Here is a 14,884-nt window from a genome sequence, read left to right on the forward strand (position 1 = left end):
TGGAGCTTGACAATAACAATCAAAACCAAGAAGTAAACAAAGACTCACAAAACCTAAGGACAGTTATATCAACAGTTATAAATAATAATTAAGAAACAACACGAACTCCACTAAAAACCGGGAGTGAAATTAGGTGCTCCGGAAGGGTAGGCATTTCCTGCACCGTATACAGCACCCGTCGTGATATTTTTTTGTTCAGTTCGGTATTGATGGAAGGTTATTATGACTGAGGAAGAATATCAGATATGATTTCTGTCACACTTTTGTCATAATGGCCAATCAGCTCATGATGGCGACCGTAAAATTTCTTGAGTGATGACCTTAATTTGATTGATTCATAGCCCTGTCTTAGAAACTTTTGAGAAAGCAGTACTCCTCGTCCAACAAAATCAACGTACTTTGAGCTAGCTCTAGAGTAACGTATCAATTGAGACACATATACTCCATATGCTGGTGCCGCCGGGTAGTTGCTACACAGAAATGGAAAGTTGACAATGGGAAAATTAAAATCATCGCGTTTGTCATTAATTTTGGTATTAAAGTAATTCAAATGTTATAAACTGTTTAATTTGTTGTATAGTTTTACATTGATCATTATGAGCAATGTTGTTTTAATGAGTTATACAGTAGAAACTTGCAGGCTTTTTACTCACATATGTTCCCAAGGAGGATAATATGCAATAATACATAAGACGTTTGCTTTTATCTAACCGACATCAATGCATCATATTAAAGTGCATACATATTATCGAAGTAGCTAAAATTTGTGTTTCACAACTCACCAATACAATTGCTGATATGATAGTCTCAATAACTACTTGCACCATTTCCGATCTCAAATCAAAAATGGACAATGATAAACGGACTGTAGTTATTATTAATTTTACTGTAGATGAAATTTCGAGTACACTTACAGTTTTTAATCTCTGTCATTTACATAACTAAATCAAATTGACAAAATGAATTAGAATAGACAATGAAAACTGAAAACCTGTTAAAGAGGCAATAACTCGACCAAGATCACAAATTCGTCTTCGGCAATATAAGAAATCGTTGGTGGGCTTCAGCTGACCCTTTAACAGAATATATACTATATGATGTCCATTTCCACTAGTGTACATTTATTTTAGGGGTGAGCTGAAGCCCACCTCCAGATGCGAAATTATCTTGCTGTGTTAAAGACAAATTAATTCCCTTCGGCTGTTTTCTGCCCTTTGATTGGGTTGTTGTCTGTTATCGGCACTCAGTATATTTTGTGCCTTTAGTTTTTCACACATTTCCTATTTCCCTTCTCAATTTGAGTTCAGGAAAATGGACGCCATCAACTCCAAAACATAATAATGATCCACAATCAGAAAAAAAAACAACACAAGACTAACAATGGCTATCGGTTTCTTTTTTGGATCAGGCAAAATAAAAGCGGCGAGGCCAAAATTTACCATTTACTCTACCAAAGTGATACAAACAGCCTTATTCATAGTAAAAAGTCTGAGTCCGATGAAAAAAAGGCTGAGAAGTAATCAAAATAACAATGATCAACTCAAAATTACTGACATACCTGCGACAGACACTAATTAAACCCTTTTGCGCGAACAGATACTACATCCACAAAATGTCATCTTATATGACTTTACAACAGTATCGTAAATGATTTCTTTGTGATAACGTCTATTGAAAGGTTTTAATCATTTTTGGCGGAGAATGACAACATTATTATGCTTTGTATAGAATACTACTTTAAAAGATGAGATATGCTAGACTTGAACGTATTAGATGTCTGTATATATCTAAAAAAAAGTACAGAAGTTGTGGTATGGTTGCCAATGAGACAACTCTTTAAAAGAGACCAAATGACACTAAAATTAAGATCTATATGTCACCGTACGGCATTCAACAGTCACAAAAGCCCATACCGCAAGGTAAGCTATGAACGGCCCCAAAATGACAAATGAGGAGTGGTCGGAGGGGTCCTGATCCCGAAATCCCGGACTTAAAAATATGAAATCCCGAGGTCCCGAATTTAGAAAAAATTAAATCCCAGCATCCCGAAATTCAAAAGAAAAATTCCCGGATCCCGAAAGGGTCAATCCCGAAATCCCGAGCTTAAAAATATCCGATCCCGACGTCCCGAAAAAGGTCCTGCCCCCTCACAAATGTAAAACAATTGAAACGAGACAACAAACGTAATAATTCATGTACAAAAAAAACGAAAACAAATATGTCACACATCAACAAACGACAACCACTTAATTACAAGCTCCTGACTTTGGACAGGCACATACATATATAATATTGCAGGGTTAATCATGTAAGCGGAAATCCAACCCTCCCCTAACCCTGGACAGTGCTGTAAAAGTACAACATAAGAACGAACTATAAAATCAGATGGATAAAAATACAAATACTACAAAAATACAAGTGGATGTGGCCAGGTACTTTTACATCCAAAAAAACAAAACAAAACACTAAGCACTGATCTGAGAATACTCGCAGCTGCTGACAGCTATTTCAAACCACAAACAACTAATTTGAGGGATATTTTTTGTCTTAAATGGACATCTATGAGAAAACCATGCAGATGGTGCTCCATGCAAAGTTGTTAGATTTTGATAAAACTTTGCTGACATGTTCAGGTTGACCTTATATGAAAGTCATGCAAGTTTGAAGCCCTTACACTGCTGGTAACCATGGCAACGATAGAAATTTAGGGTATTTCCCAGTTTATTTATAGATGCATATACTGAAATGCATAGATTTCATAGATTTCTCAAATAAAAATAAATACTATAAAACTTCTGAGAGTTTAAATACTTTAATAGCACAGATAGGATGTGTATGAAGTATAAATCACATAATTTTATTAAACATAATGATATATATAGAAAATAAGGGCGTGGCAAAACACATAAAGTGATAAAAAATATGGCCTTTTCATCAAATCACACTAAAACAGACACTACAGCCCAAAAGTCGCTTTAATTTACCCTAAATGTCAGACATACATTGCATTTTCTTTGGTTCAAAATATTTTGAAGGGATTTCGGTTGCAAATCAATTTTATAGATTTTATTGATCATTTAGATAGCCTCCCCCCTTTTTTTTTGGTATTTTCGCAATAAATTGAGGAAAGTCTCATATTTCAATTAAACCAAGCATTCAAAAATAAATACTTCAATTATACAGATTGTATTATGCAAAATAGGTAATTCAAATAGAAAATTCAAAGTGAAATGGATTTTTGTGTCACAAACAATAGTAAGCATCAGGCTTAAAAAAGGGGGGAGCTGCCAAAAACATTTTTTTTTTTTGGTATTTTTTTTATTCCAAATTCCTTCAGTACACTTGTCCTTATTACTTTAAAGAGTAAAATCCTTTCAGTTCTTCCTAGTAATCCTATTTTGGTTATTGCAGCTTGCTAATTACTAAAGTTTTATTCTGGTTAATCAGAAATGATATGAAATTTAATGTCAAGTTCGTCATATTGAAAAATCTTAAGTATTGACATTCAGAATATGTGTTCTACAGGTAAACAAAGTTAAGACAGTTGCAACCTTTTACTTGCATGCTGGTAACAATATAAGTCATTTTGATCATGAGTTCCTGAGACAGTGATGATAAAATCTGAATTTCTATTGTACAAAGGGAGATAATCCAATAAAATGTCGTTTTTTTAAAACCTTAAAATTGCATGTACATATTTATTTAAACTAACATAAGCTTCATCAATTTAATAAAATATAAACATATCTCTATTTGGTTATCTGGTGAGAAAGATAATAGTGCATTTGAGCATATACTATTGGTTTGCTTTTGTTGTAGTACTTTCTAAAATTCTCCTCGAAAAATGTCTAAATTTATAAATTCCTTTTAGCATTGATATATTTATAAATATTTCAATCTGTTTAAATGATCATAAATGTTATTTTTTTTATAGCATTAGTATTATATTTAACAATCAATGAAGATGATACAATAACACAAAATGATGCTTAAATGCAAGAATAAGATTACTATGTAACAATTTCTGACAAATGAAAATATTATAATGTTTATCAAATGGCCCAAGTACAACCGTAATCTTCTTGATTGTCTTCAATATTGATGACCTTTTTATACAGAAGTAATTTTAGACTTCTTCTTTGCTGATGAGAAAGCCATTCTGATGGTGAGACAGTGAGAACACTCTAAGTCCTTGCAAATATCTCTCTCTTCTCATTTGTGTTGCAACTGTGTGTTGACTTGGTTGTTGTTAAGACTTCGGCGAGATTCACATTGCTGTTTATTTCTTTTTTTCAAAGAATATCCATGAGTTCCATTTCAATTTGTTTTTATTTGAGCTTGCAATTTTTTAACACCAACAGGAAAAATCAAAGACAGATCAGAGCCTTATTCAAGTATCCGTAATATTATCTAAGTTTTTCTTCATCATACACATGTTTATCAACAAAAATGTGTCCCAGCAATCAGTCTTGTTTCATGAACTCTAGTTATTTTTGGATCACCAAATGTCTGTAAAAGATAATAAGAAAACAATTGTTATCCATTAAATGATTGAAATTTCCTAAAAAGAAATTAATTATTAACTTGGTCTTAGTGTAAATGTGTTTCGATTATCACAACTCTGACATTCCAGTACATAGAATAAGAAATAAAGTATACTAGCTAAAAATGGACCTAAATTTGATTTTTTTCTTATTCCAAGCTGCAGCAAACTTAATTTTAATGAAGTTAAATTTGCAGATTTCATCTTGTATTTAATTAATGACATTATGACAACACAAAACCAGATGCTCCGCAGGGCGCAGCTTTATACGACCGCAGAGGTTGAACCCTGAACGGTTGGGGCAAGTATGGACACAACATTAAAGCTGGATTCAGCTCTAAATTTGGATTGTGATTAAATAGTTGACACAGCATAGGTTTCTAACACAGAATGAATGTGGTCTTAAATTTGCAGATTTCATCTTGTATTTAATTAATGACATTATGACAACACAAAACCAGATGCTCCGCAGGGCGCAGCTTTATACGACCGCAGAGGTTGAACCCTGAACGGTTGGGGCAAGTATGGACACAACATTCAAGCTGGATTCAGCTCTAAATTTGGATTGTGATTAAATAGTTGACACAGCATAGGTTTCTGACACAGAATGAATGTGGTCTAATGAACTTAAAAAAAAAAATTTTGCCTTTGAGCAATTCACTATGCTGTTGAATATTAATCCTCTCAAAAAAATGTTTGAAGAAATTTTCTTTTTATTTATGAAATCTGAAATGAGAAAATTAAACCCGCCCCCCCACCATTTTTTTTTCACATCCCCCTTTCCCTTATTTCAAAACTGATCTCAATTCAAATTTCTAATGAAGTTTGCAACAATAACTACTCATTTAAATACATCATAAAATATTAAAATGTAAAAAAAGTGCTTGTTATCACTGAATGATAAAGATTGTTTTAATCTATCAGTTGGTAGTAAAAGTGAATATACATTGTATATTGTATAAAACAATGATTTAAGTTGATTCAACTACTATTCTGGACAAAGAAAGATAACTCCAATTGAAATCCAATTGGAATTTCTTGCTATTGCACAATATTGTGCAATTAGATATTTCTTGCTATTGTGCAATACTGTGCAATTGAAAATATTTGCTATTGCACAATACTGTGCAATTGAAGATTTCTTGCTATTGCACAATACTTAATATAATAATTTTGGATCCTGCTTTGGACCAACTTGAAAACTGGGCCCATAATCAAAAATCTAAGTAAATGTTTCAGATTCAGCATATCAAAAAAATAATTCAATTTTTGTTAAAATCAAACTTAGTTTAATTTTGGACCCTTTGGACTTTAATGTAGACCAATTTTAAAACGGGACCAAAAATTAAGAATCTACATACACAGTTAGATTTGGCATATCAAAGAACCCCAATTATTCAATTTTTGATGAAATCAAACAAAGTTTAATTTTGGACCCCGATTTGGACCAACTTGAAAACTGGGCCAATAATCAAGAATCTAAGTACATTTTTAGATTCAGCATATCAAAGAACCTAACTGATTCATTTTTTGTCAAAATCAAACTAAGTTTAATATTGGACCCTTTGGACCTTAATGTAGACCAATTTGAAAACGGGACCAAAAGTTAAGAATCTACATACACAGTCATGACAGTTAGATTCGGCATATCAAAGAACCCCAATTATTCAATTTTGATGAAATCAAACAAAGTTTAATTTTGGACCCTTTTGGCCCCTTATTCTGTTGGGACCAAAACTCCCAAAATCAATACCAACCTTCCTTTTATGGTCATAAACCTTGTGTTTAAATTTCATAGATTTCCATTTACTTATACTAACGTTATGGTGCGAAAACCAAGAAAAATGCTTATTTGGGTCCCTTTTTGGCCCCTAATTCCTAAACTGTTGGGACCTTAACTCCCAAAATCAATATCAACCTTCCTTTTGTAGTCATTAACATTGTGTTTAAATTTCATTGATTTCTATTTACTTAAACTAAAGTTATTGTGCGAAAACCAAGAATAATGCTTATTTGGGCCCTTTTTTGGCCCCTAATTCCTAAACTGTTGAAACCAAAACTCCCAAAATCAATCCCAACCGTTCTTTTGTGGTCATAAACCTTATGTCAAAATTTCATAGATTTCTATTAACTCAAACTAAAGTTATAGTGCGAAAACCAAGAAAATGCTTATTTGGGCCCTTTTTGGCCTCTAATTCCTAAAATATTTGGACCAAAACTCCCAAAATCAATACCAACCTTCCTTTTGTGGTCATAAACCTTGTGTTAAAATTTCATAGATTTCCATTCACTTTTACTAAAGTAAGAGTGCGAAAACTAAAAGTATTCGGACGACGACGACGACGACGATGCAGACGACGACGCCAACGTGATAGCAATATACGACGACAAATTTTTCAAATTTTGCGGTCGTATAAAAACTTAACTATAACCACTGAACCATGAAAATGAGGTCACGGTCAGATGACACCTGCCAGTTGGACATGTACACCTTACAGTCCTTCCATACACCGAATATACTTGCCCTATTGCTTATAGTATCTGAGATATGGACTTGACCGCCAAAACTTAACTTTGTTCACTGACCATGAAATGAGGTCGAGGTCAAGTGAAAACTGTATGATGGGCATGAGTACCTTGCAAGGTACGCACACACCAAATATAGTTATCCAATTACTTATAATAAGAGAGAATTTACCATTACAAAAATTCTTAACTTTTTTCTCAAGTGGTCTCTGAACCATGAAAATGAGGTCAAGGACATTGGACATGTGACCGACGGAAAGTTCGTAACATGATGCATCTATATACAAAGTATGAAGCATCCAGGTCTTCTACCCTCTAAAATACATGGCTTTTAAGAAGTTAGCTAACGCCGCCGCCGCCATAGCCACGCCACCGCCGGATCACTATCCCTATGTCAAGCTTTCTGCAACAAAAGTTGCAGGCTCGACAAAAAAATCAAACTAAGTTTAGTTCTGAATCCCTTATACCTTGATGTGGTTCAATTTAAAGCTTTTAAGACATGCCCGAAATTAGAAAAAATATGACTATAATGCACTGTTTAATTTTGCATAATATCAAAGAACACCAATTATTCCATTGTTTTATCAAATCAAGTTTAACTTTATTTAGATTTAAACATATTTTATTTGCTCAAAGCAAAAAAGGATTAGACACAAGTAAAACAAACTTAAAGTTTAACTTTAGACGCTTTTGACCCTATAGCTGATATGGATCATTTAAAAACAAGCCAAAACATTTGAAATTGGTCAAACAATAAGCATTGAAAACAAATATATAATTAATTTTACAGCTAAATTCCTACGGCATGTAAATCGAAGACTTCGGTCAGCTTACATGGTTTGTTTGTATATTGTACAATTGCAATTGGCATAACGTCTAATCAAATTTAAAAGTACTCTACAAGAAGATATCAACATTAATTACAAAGCTTGAATTAATATTTATACAACAGAGCAAGCAAACCTTCCAAAGTTTTACTCTACATTTAGTAGGAAAATAGCTGTAATAATGCTTAAAGTGCTTTTTCAAAAATGAAAAATACAAATGTAGTCTTCAGGTTTACAATATATGCATGTAAACTATAAATGAGGATCTGTCAAGCTGACAAGAACACATATATTTATTTCTAGGTTTAATTCTTATAAAAAAAACAATTTCAATATGATGAGTAATGAAAATTTTGTTGTGTAAATTGTACTGATATGGCCCTTAATTGATCATAAAATAAGAATTTGAGTGTTCTGTTTGTTATTTTTACTTTTTGTTTACCAGATTCAACTTTTCAAAATTGAAGGGTTAATCTAATTTACTGAACATTTATCATGTTTTTACAATAATAAATGTAACTGGTCAATTTCCAATTTCTATATATGATTCTATTTCACAAATAATGCCACAACACAGGTCTTATTTGCTGTCTATTTAGTAGTCTCTTGTTATGACTTGTTTGATTCATATTTTTATCAATTATATCATATATTTACCTATATGATCTCCTATCATATCTGCTTTCATTTTCACATTTTTTTTGTGCTTTTCCATCTTCAACATTAACCTGTTGATAAGAAATAAAATATTGTATATTTGTGCATTTGCATGATCAGTACAGTGAGTTACATCTACATGTACATTGTACATTGAGTTGGCTTTATAAAATAATGCATTGGATCATTGAAAAAAAAAGTTTTGTAGATATGATAATTAATCTGTGTAAATGTCATAAATACTACGATATCAATCACATCATCAAGTAATTCATTTCTTCAGTATTGTTATTTTGAATTTGTTTTCTCTGAGTAATCTGTAATGTTATAATCTCATGTTGCCCCTTCTGTGCCCTTTAATTTGGAATACATTTGTAAGCATATTCTATTCTGATTCTATTTTAATAACTGATAGAAGTAAATACATGTACAAGTTCTCTTTCCATGTTTATAACTGTGATACATGACCTTCACTTAGGAAATATAAAGAAAAAGTCTCACAAATATTTAGAGAGAAAAAAACCAAGCTCATACATGTAGTCTGTAAAACATGTTTTTGAGTTTGAGAACCATATATTGAATCAATCTAGTTGCATTGTACATACAATGTACATGTAGTCTCGGTAAAGGAATGAATTAAGACAGGAAATTCACAACTCTTTGGGAGCTTTATTGTGACTTTAACAGTGCTTAACGGCTCCGTGTTGAAGGCCGTACTTTAACCTATAATGGTTTACTTTTTAAATTGTTATTTGTATGGAGAGTTGTCTCATTGGCACTCACACCACATCTTCCTACATTCCTATATCCAATTAATCAAAACCTCACAAAACTCTTTAGGTAAGGGATAAACATAATGGTAGGTTAGGGTAATGCGGTTAACACACATACTTTTTAGTTGGCCTAAATGTACAGTAGTTTTCGTTGTTTATGTACATGATATACATTAATTTGTACGTGTTTCTTGTTATTCCTTTTTAGACCATTGGTTTTCCTGTTCAAAGGGTTTTACACTAGTAATTTTGGGGTCCTTTAACATTTTTATAGCTTGTTGTTCTGTGTGAGCCAAGGCTCTGTGTTGAAGGCCGTACATTGACCTATAATGGTTTACTTTTATAAATTTGGATGAATAGGCACTCATACCACATCTTCCTACATGTATATCTATCTACTGAATGTTTTCTATTTCAATGGGTTATATTTAAAAACAGGGATTTGAAGCAACCATTATTTTGAATTAGGAGAAAAAAACCTGAGTCAACGGACTCTTTAATATTGACAATTTGGAAAACAAACTCAGGGCGAACTTTGTAATCGAATATATATTTTATCATGATTATTATAGATTTCTTGAGAGAAAGAAAAAAGTCTTTCTATTAAAATTAAGAAGGCAAACACATCAATCTTTTAGTTTCAGAAGAATTCTGAATCATTATAAATGTATGTCAATGAAAATTAAATCAGTGTTTGCTTCAAGAAAATTATGAAAATACCCCCCCCCCCCCTTCTTTTTCTCCCAAAGACAAATGGTCAATGCTCTTCTTCCTATATTTATGAGTTGATGTGATGTTTCTACAGTAGGTCTTTTTATGGTGTCAAATTGCTTTTTCTAACCAAAAGAAATAAATAACAAACTTACCAGAACCAAATGAAACTGAAAGTTTTGCCTTCGAATTTCCGTTGCTAGATTTGCAAGGGTCATGAAAGGATGACAGCAACTCATTTTGTCTTCTTGTCCAATGCAATCCAACTCCTGTCCATGTTTGCAGCATATGCATTTAAAATTATGTTATGTGAGTCTGAAACCTAGACATGATAGTGATAGTCTAGCCTCATGAGTCATGTCTAGACTATCTGATCAGGATCAGACTTATCCCAATGGCAGTGGGAATGTCTTAGCCACATGGTTTACTATGTCTTTGTTACACTCTTTCAATGCAAATAAGTTTTTGGCTACACCATATTCATCAAAAATACCATTATTTTCTATCCTTCTGCACATTTGTTGATTTCCCTCCTTCTGTTATTGACATAAAATCTACCTTTTATTGTGAAGAGTTTTACAAAGGGAGATAATTTTAGGTATATTTTTCAGTTTTTCATCTTTTATTCAAATAAGCTTATATCAATTTGCAACGAAAATCCCGTTAAGGAATAGTAGTTTGTAGTGAACCATAACGTTTAACAAAATATTGTTTCAATTTGAGTGACTTTTGAGGTTTTATGGACATTTTCAGTAAAGGCTGAATTCAAATTTTAGAAAAACACATTTATGTCAATAAAAATAAAAACAAAAATAAAGGTTGAAATAAGATCAAAATTACAGTTTATTTTAGTAGAAAGTCTGAATTTTAAGGTAAAACTATTTTTTTGTCATATAATACTTTAAACTATTCAATAAAAAAAATAAAAAAATGTCCATTTTCAACAACATTTTTCAGCAAATTTGGTACTAAAATAGAATTGCCCTGTATTCACATATTTTGAGATAAATTGTCATTTTTTATACATAGAACTATTAGATGTACTTAATACTTTACTAGGAACCCAAAATCAGCTGAAAACTCCACAACCCCTTTCATAATTTTTTTTTAGATTTTGCATGGTTTTCTCGTAGACATCCATTTAATTGATATGGTGTATATATATGTTATTATGAAACTCCCAACATGTTTGAGTTTGTAAATTTATTCGCCAGAGGCAACCACTAATTTATACTTGAGGCACAAATTTAATTTCTATGTTTCTGAAAGTTTTTGATTTTATTTATAATAAACAAACTCTTGTTTGTGCAAAACATAGTTAAAAAAGAGAAAAAGAGTTTAACCTGGATGGGAGTGCAGACAGGTCAATTAATATATCACAATGTATGATGATGCGAACATGTCAAAATTAACAAACTTGACCATACAATGTTAGATCCTGTAAATTCAGAAATTATGGGGTGTATTTATTATTGCAATTTGTGGGAAAATATATCAGTAGGAGATCATGCATACAGATATAGTTTCAGATATCAGAATACAAGTGCTTATGATAACATGAACGGGCACTTACGGACTGCAAAAGCATCATATTTTACTGCAGATGTTGAATTTTATAATACTGTATTTTGCTCACATATTAAATTGCAGAAACACTATCTAATTATCAAAACTTCTGCTGTATTGAAATGTTCACCAGAACTGAATTATTGTTTTATTTATAATTTGGTTGTACATTTATATGTGCGCTTCTAAGATTTATTTAAAAAAAAAAAGTTTTTTTCTTTTGGCAATAAAAAAAATTATTTGTTGATACGACAGATGTTTGATGTCTTTTTGGCCTGGCCTGCAATATATGTGTCGTGTATTGATTGATTGATTTGTGTTTATCGACACTAACAGCAGTTGAAATTTGAACTGAAAACACCAGTATTGACATGCTGTTGATAAACTGGTTTGCATATTTAGAACACTAAGCCACGGCGTACCCAATGTATCTTGTATAGAAAACACATTTTCTTTTAAAATCTTTAGCCATCATAGTTTGTGCTCTTATATGTGCTTGACAAGACAACTGTTACTCTTTGTCTTTTTTTGTTTATTTTGTTCTTGACTTACGTCCGATAGTTAAATATTATATCAAATCTGGCAAAAAAATTTACCTTACCGGAAATACAGCTACTAGTGTTGCATTGCAATTAAAATAATATATATACTTCTCTTACTGATACTTGAACTTGGTACTTACATACTGAAAAAAGGAAATGTGATTAGTTTTTTTTTTTGAAACTATTGATGCATTTGTACATTTTCTATATTGCTTTGTCATCGAGTCGTTAGAAACATATCCCATTTTTAGTTTTAGAGCTATGTATAACAGTTTTGTAAAATTGAATCAATTTTTTTTATTAGCAATTTAGTGCATAAGTAAGATTCCGGAATGTCTTTAATGGTCTTCAGTCTATTTCTATGTGCAATAATACGAAAAGGCAGTGTATATATCGTGTAGAGAGTTGTGATGCAGTATAACCCTAGACCTTAGAAATTATAGGTTTGTATTTTCGAAAGGTGTGACACCATAGGTTCTATAAACCCTGATTACGTGCCAAATTTATGTTCGTCTCACTCAAAGTTAACGTACCGATGAGTGAATTAAAGGATTTATTTAGCAAGGGAAGTATCTTGTTGATCTACCCTTGCATCGATGTATCTTATTACATTATAAGTAATACAGATTAATCGATCTTGTGACTTATAATTCCATAAGCAATAAAACAACTCAGTTTAATTTTAACTTTATTGGTATGACGTACTAGTATCCAGGTGATTATGAAACTGTCAACATTAATGTGTTTGTAAAGTTATTCGCCAGAAGCAACCGACAATTTATTTTTTGAGGCGCAAATTCAATATGTAAGCTGCTAAAAGAAGTTGTTGATTTTTTTAATAAACAAACTCTTGTGTATGGAAAACATGTTTTTAAAAACACAGTAGAAACTCGAGTGCAGACAGGACACTATGTATAGTACCATGAACATATCGAAATTGTCAGACTTTAGTCACCTTACAATGTATATTTAATTTTGCTTTAAAAAAATATTTGTTGTATTTGTATTATTGCAATTTGCGGGAAAACTAAAACATATGCAAGTTTTATTATTGGGATTTTAAGAGAAGCTGCATAAATATATATGTACCAGATATCAGAATGCAAGATCTTATGATAACATAAAATAAGACTAACTGACTGCAAAAACATCGTTGTTTCTGTCTATGTTGAATTTTATAATACTATATTTTGCTAACATATGACATTACAGAACATGTATTGATTATCAAAACTTCAGCTTCAGTAATTGTTCTCCAGCATTGCACTTATTGATTCATTCATAATTTTCAGGTGTACATTTATATGTGCGCTTACAAGATTTATTTAAACAAAACAGAGTCATCAATGTGGAATGATAACAAAATAATTGTTGAAAGAAGTGGTGAAGTCTTTTCAGCTTGGCCAGAAACATATGTGTCATGCAATGATTGATTTGTATTTAACAATACTTAGAGCAGTAATGTACTAATTCGGGATGGTCAGTTTTTATTGGCGGAGGAATACGTAGTTTTTGCTCCTCTATACGCTTGGCAACACGATTGTTATACTTTAAATATGGTGTATTCTTTTGTTTATTTTGGTCATGGTTAACATCCGATGGTTTATTATTAAATCGAATAGGGAACTATTTTTTTACTTAAACGGAAATACAGGTTGAAGGACGCCTCCGGGTGCGGGAATTTTTCGCTACATTGAAGACCTGTTGGTGACCCTCTGCTGTTATTTTTTATTTGGTCGGGTTGTTGTCTCTTTGACACATTCCCCATTTCCATTCTCAATTTTATCTTTTTGCATTGCAGTAAAAGTATATATACTTCTCTGATTAAACTTGAACTTGCTACTTACATACTGAAAAAGAAGCAATTATAGCATAAGTTTATTTTTTTGGTGAATTTGTACTTTTCTGTATTGCTTTGTCATCAAATCGCTAAACAGGTATCCAATTTTAAGAATTTAAGCTATATATAACAGTTTATTAAGAATTAATCTACTATCTTTAAATTAAGATTTGTTATGTTGGTGTTTATGTAGGATTTCAAAATGTCTTTAATAAACTTCAGTCTATATCTATATACAAAATTGTTAACACACAAAACAAAATACGTTGTAATACCTCAAAAGGTCTGTCTGCATGTCAAACCACAGTGCAAGCAGATAAATGAATTTAAATATCTGTATATGCTTTTTGGTTAGGGATGTCAATTCGGTTAACTATTAATAACTTGTTGGTCTTATCACGCGATACTGGAGTTTCAAAACTATGTACTTAAAATTTTGTGATTTGTTTTTCAACTGACGACAAACCACCTATATTAGTATCTGAATAAAGGAATATCAAACCAAAAATAACAAAATGCTCATAACCTTTCAGCACTCATTATAAAAGCAATATGAATTAAAATAAAAAACAATTTTCGGCAATGATATCCACGTCAGAGTCCAAACAATTACAGAACACGATACGATTGAGTCCAGACAAAGCAATATGCAATGCCCATAATGTGGCCGTTTTTTAGCGGATATTTTCCCTCAGAGTCAGAGCACAATTTCGGCTGGAAATGGCTAAATTAGGTAGAATCGTGAAAAATATTTGACGGTTAACGTGCTTAGATAATTGTTTTTACAAAATATTATAAAAGTTTGAATTTCCAACCACGATTTACAGGATCTTGATCGGAAATGGTGCTGTTAAGGACGTCTCTACACAATCGTGAACTTGTGACCCCGCCTAAGCCAT

The 14,884-nt window shown here is 31.9% G+C and overlaps 1 long non-coding RNA gene across 1 annotated transcript; it reads right to left on the minus strand.

Moving 5' to 3' along the window:
* Positions 1 to 2,609: 2,609 nt before the first annotated feature.
* On the minus strand, positions 2,610 to 11,140 carry LOC139498488 (uncharacterized). The gene is made up of 3 exons (XR_011657946.1): positions 10,193 to 11,140; positions 8,554 to 8,624; positions 2,610 to 4,509 (listed from the first exon to the last, which is right to left on the minus strand). It is a non-coding gene; the product is annotated as an uncharacterized lncRNA (long non-coding RNA).
* Positions 11,141 to 14,884: the final 3,744 nt, after the last annotated feature.

This window comes from Mytilus edulis, chromosome 12 (assembly GCF_963676685.1).
Source record: "Mytilus edulis chromosome 12, xbMytEdul2.2, whole genome shotgun sequence".
Classification (NCBI taxonomy): domain Eukaryota; kingdom Metazoa; phylum Mollusca; class Bivalvia; order Mytilida; family Mytilidae; genus Mytilus; species Mytilus edulis.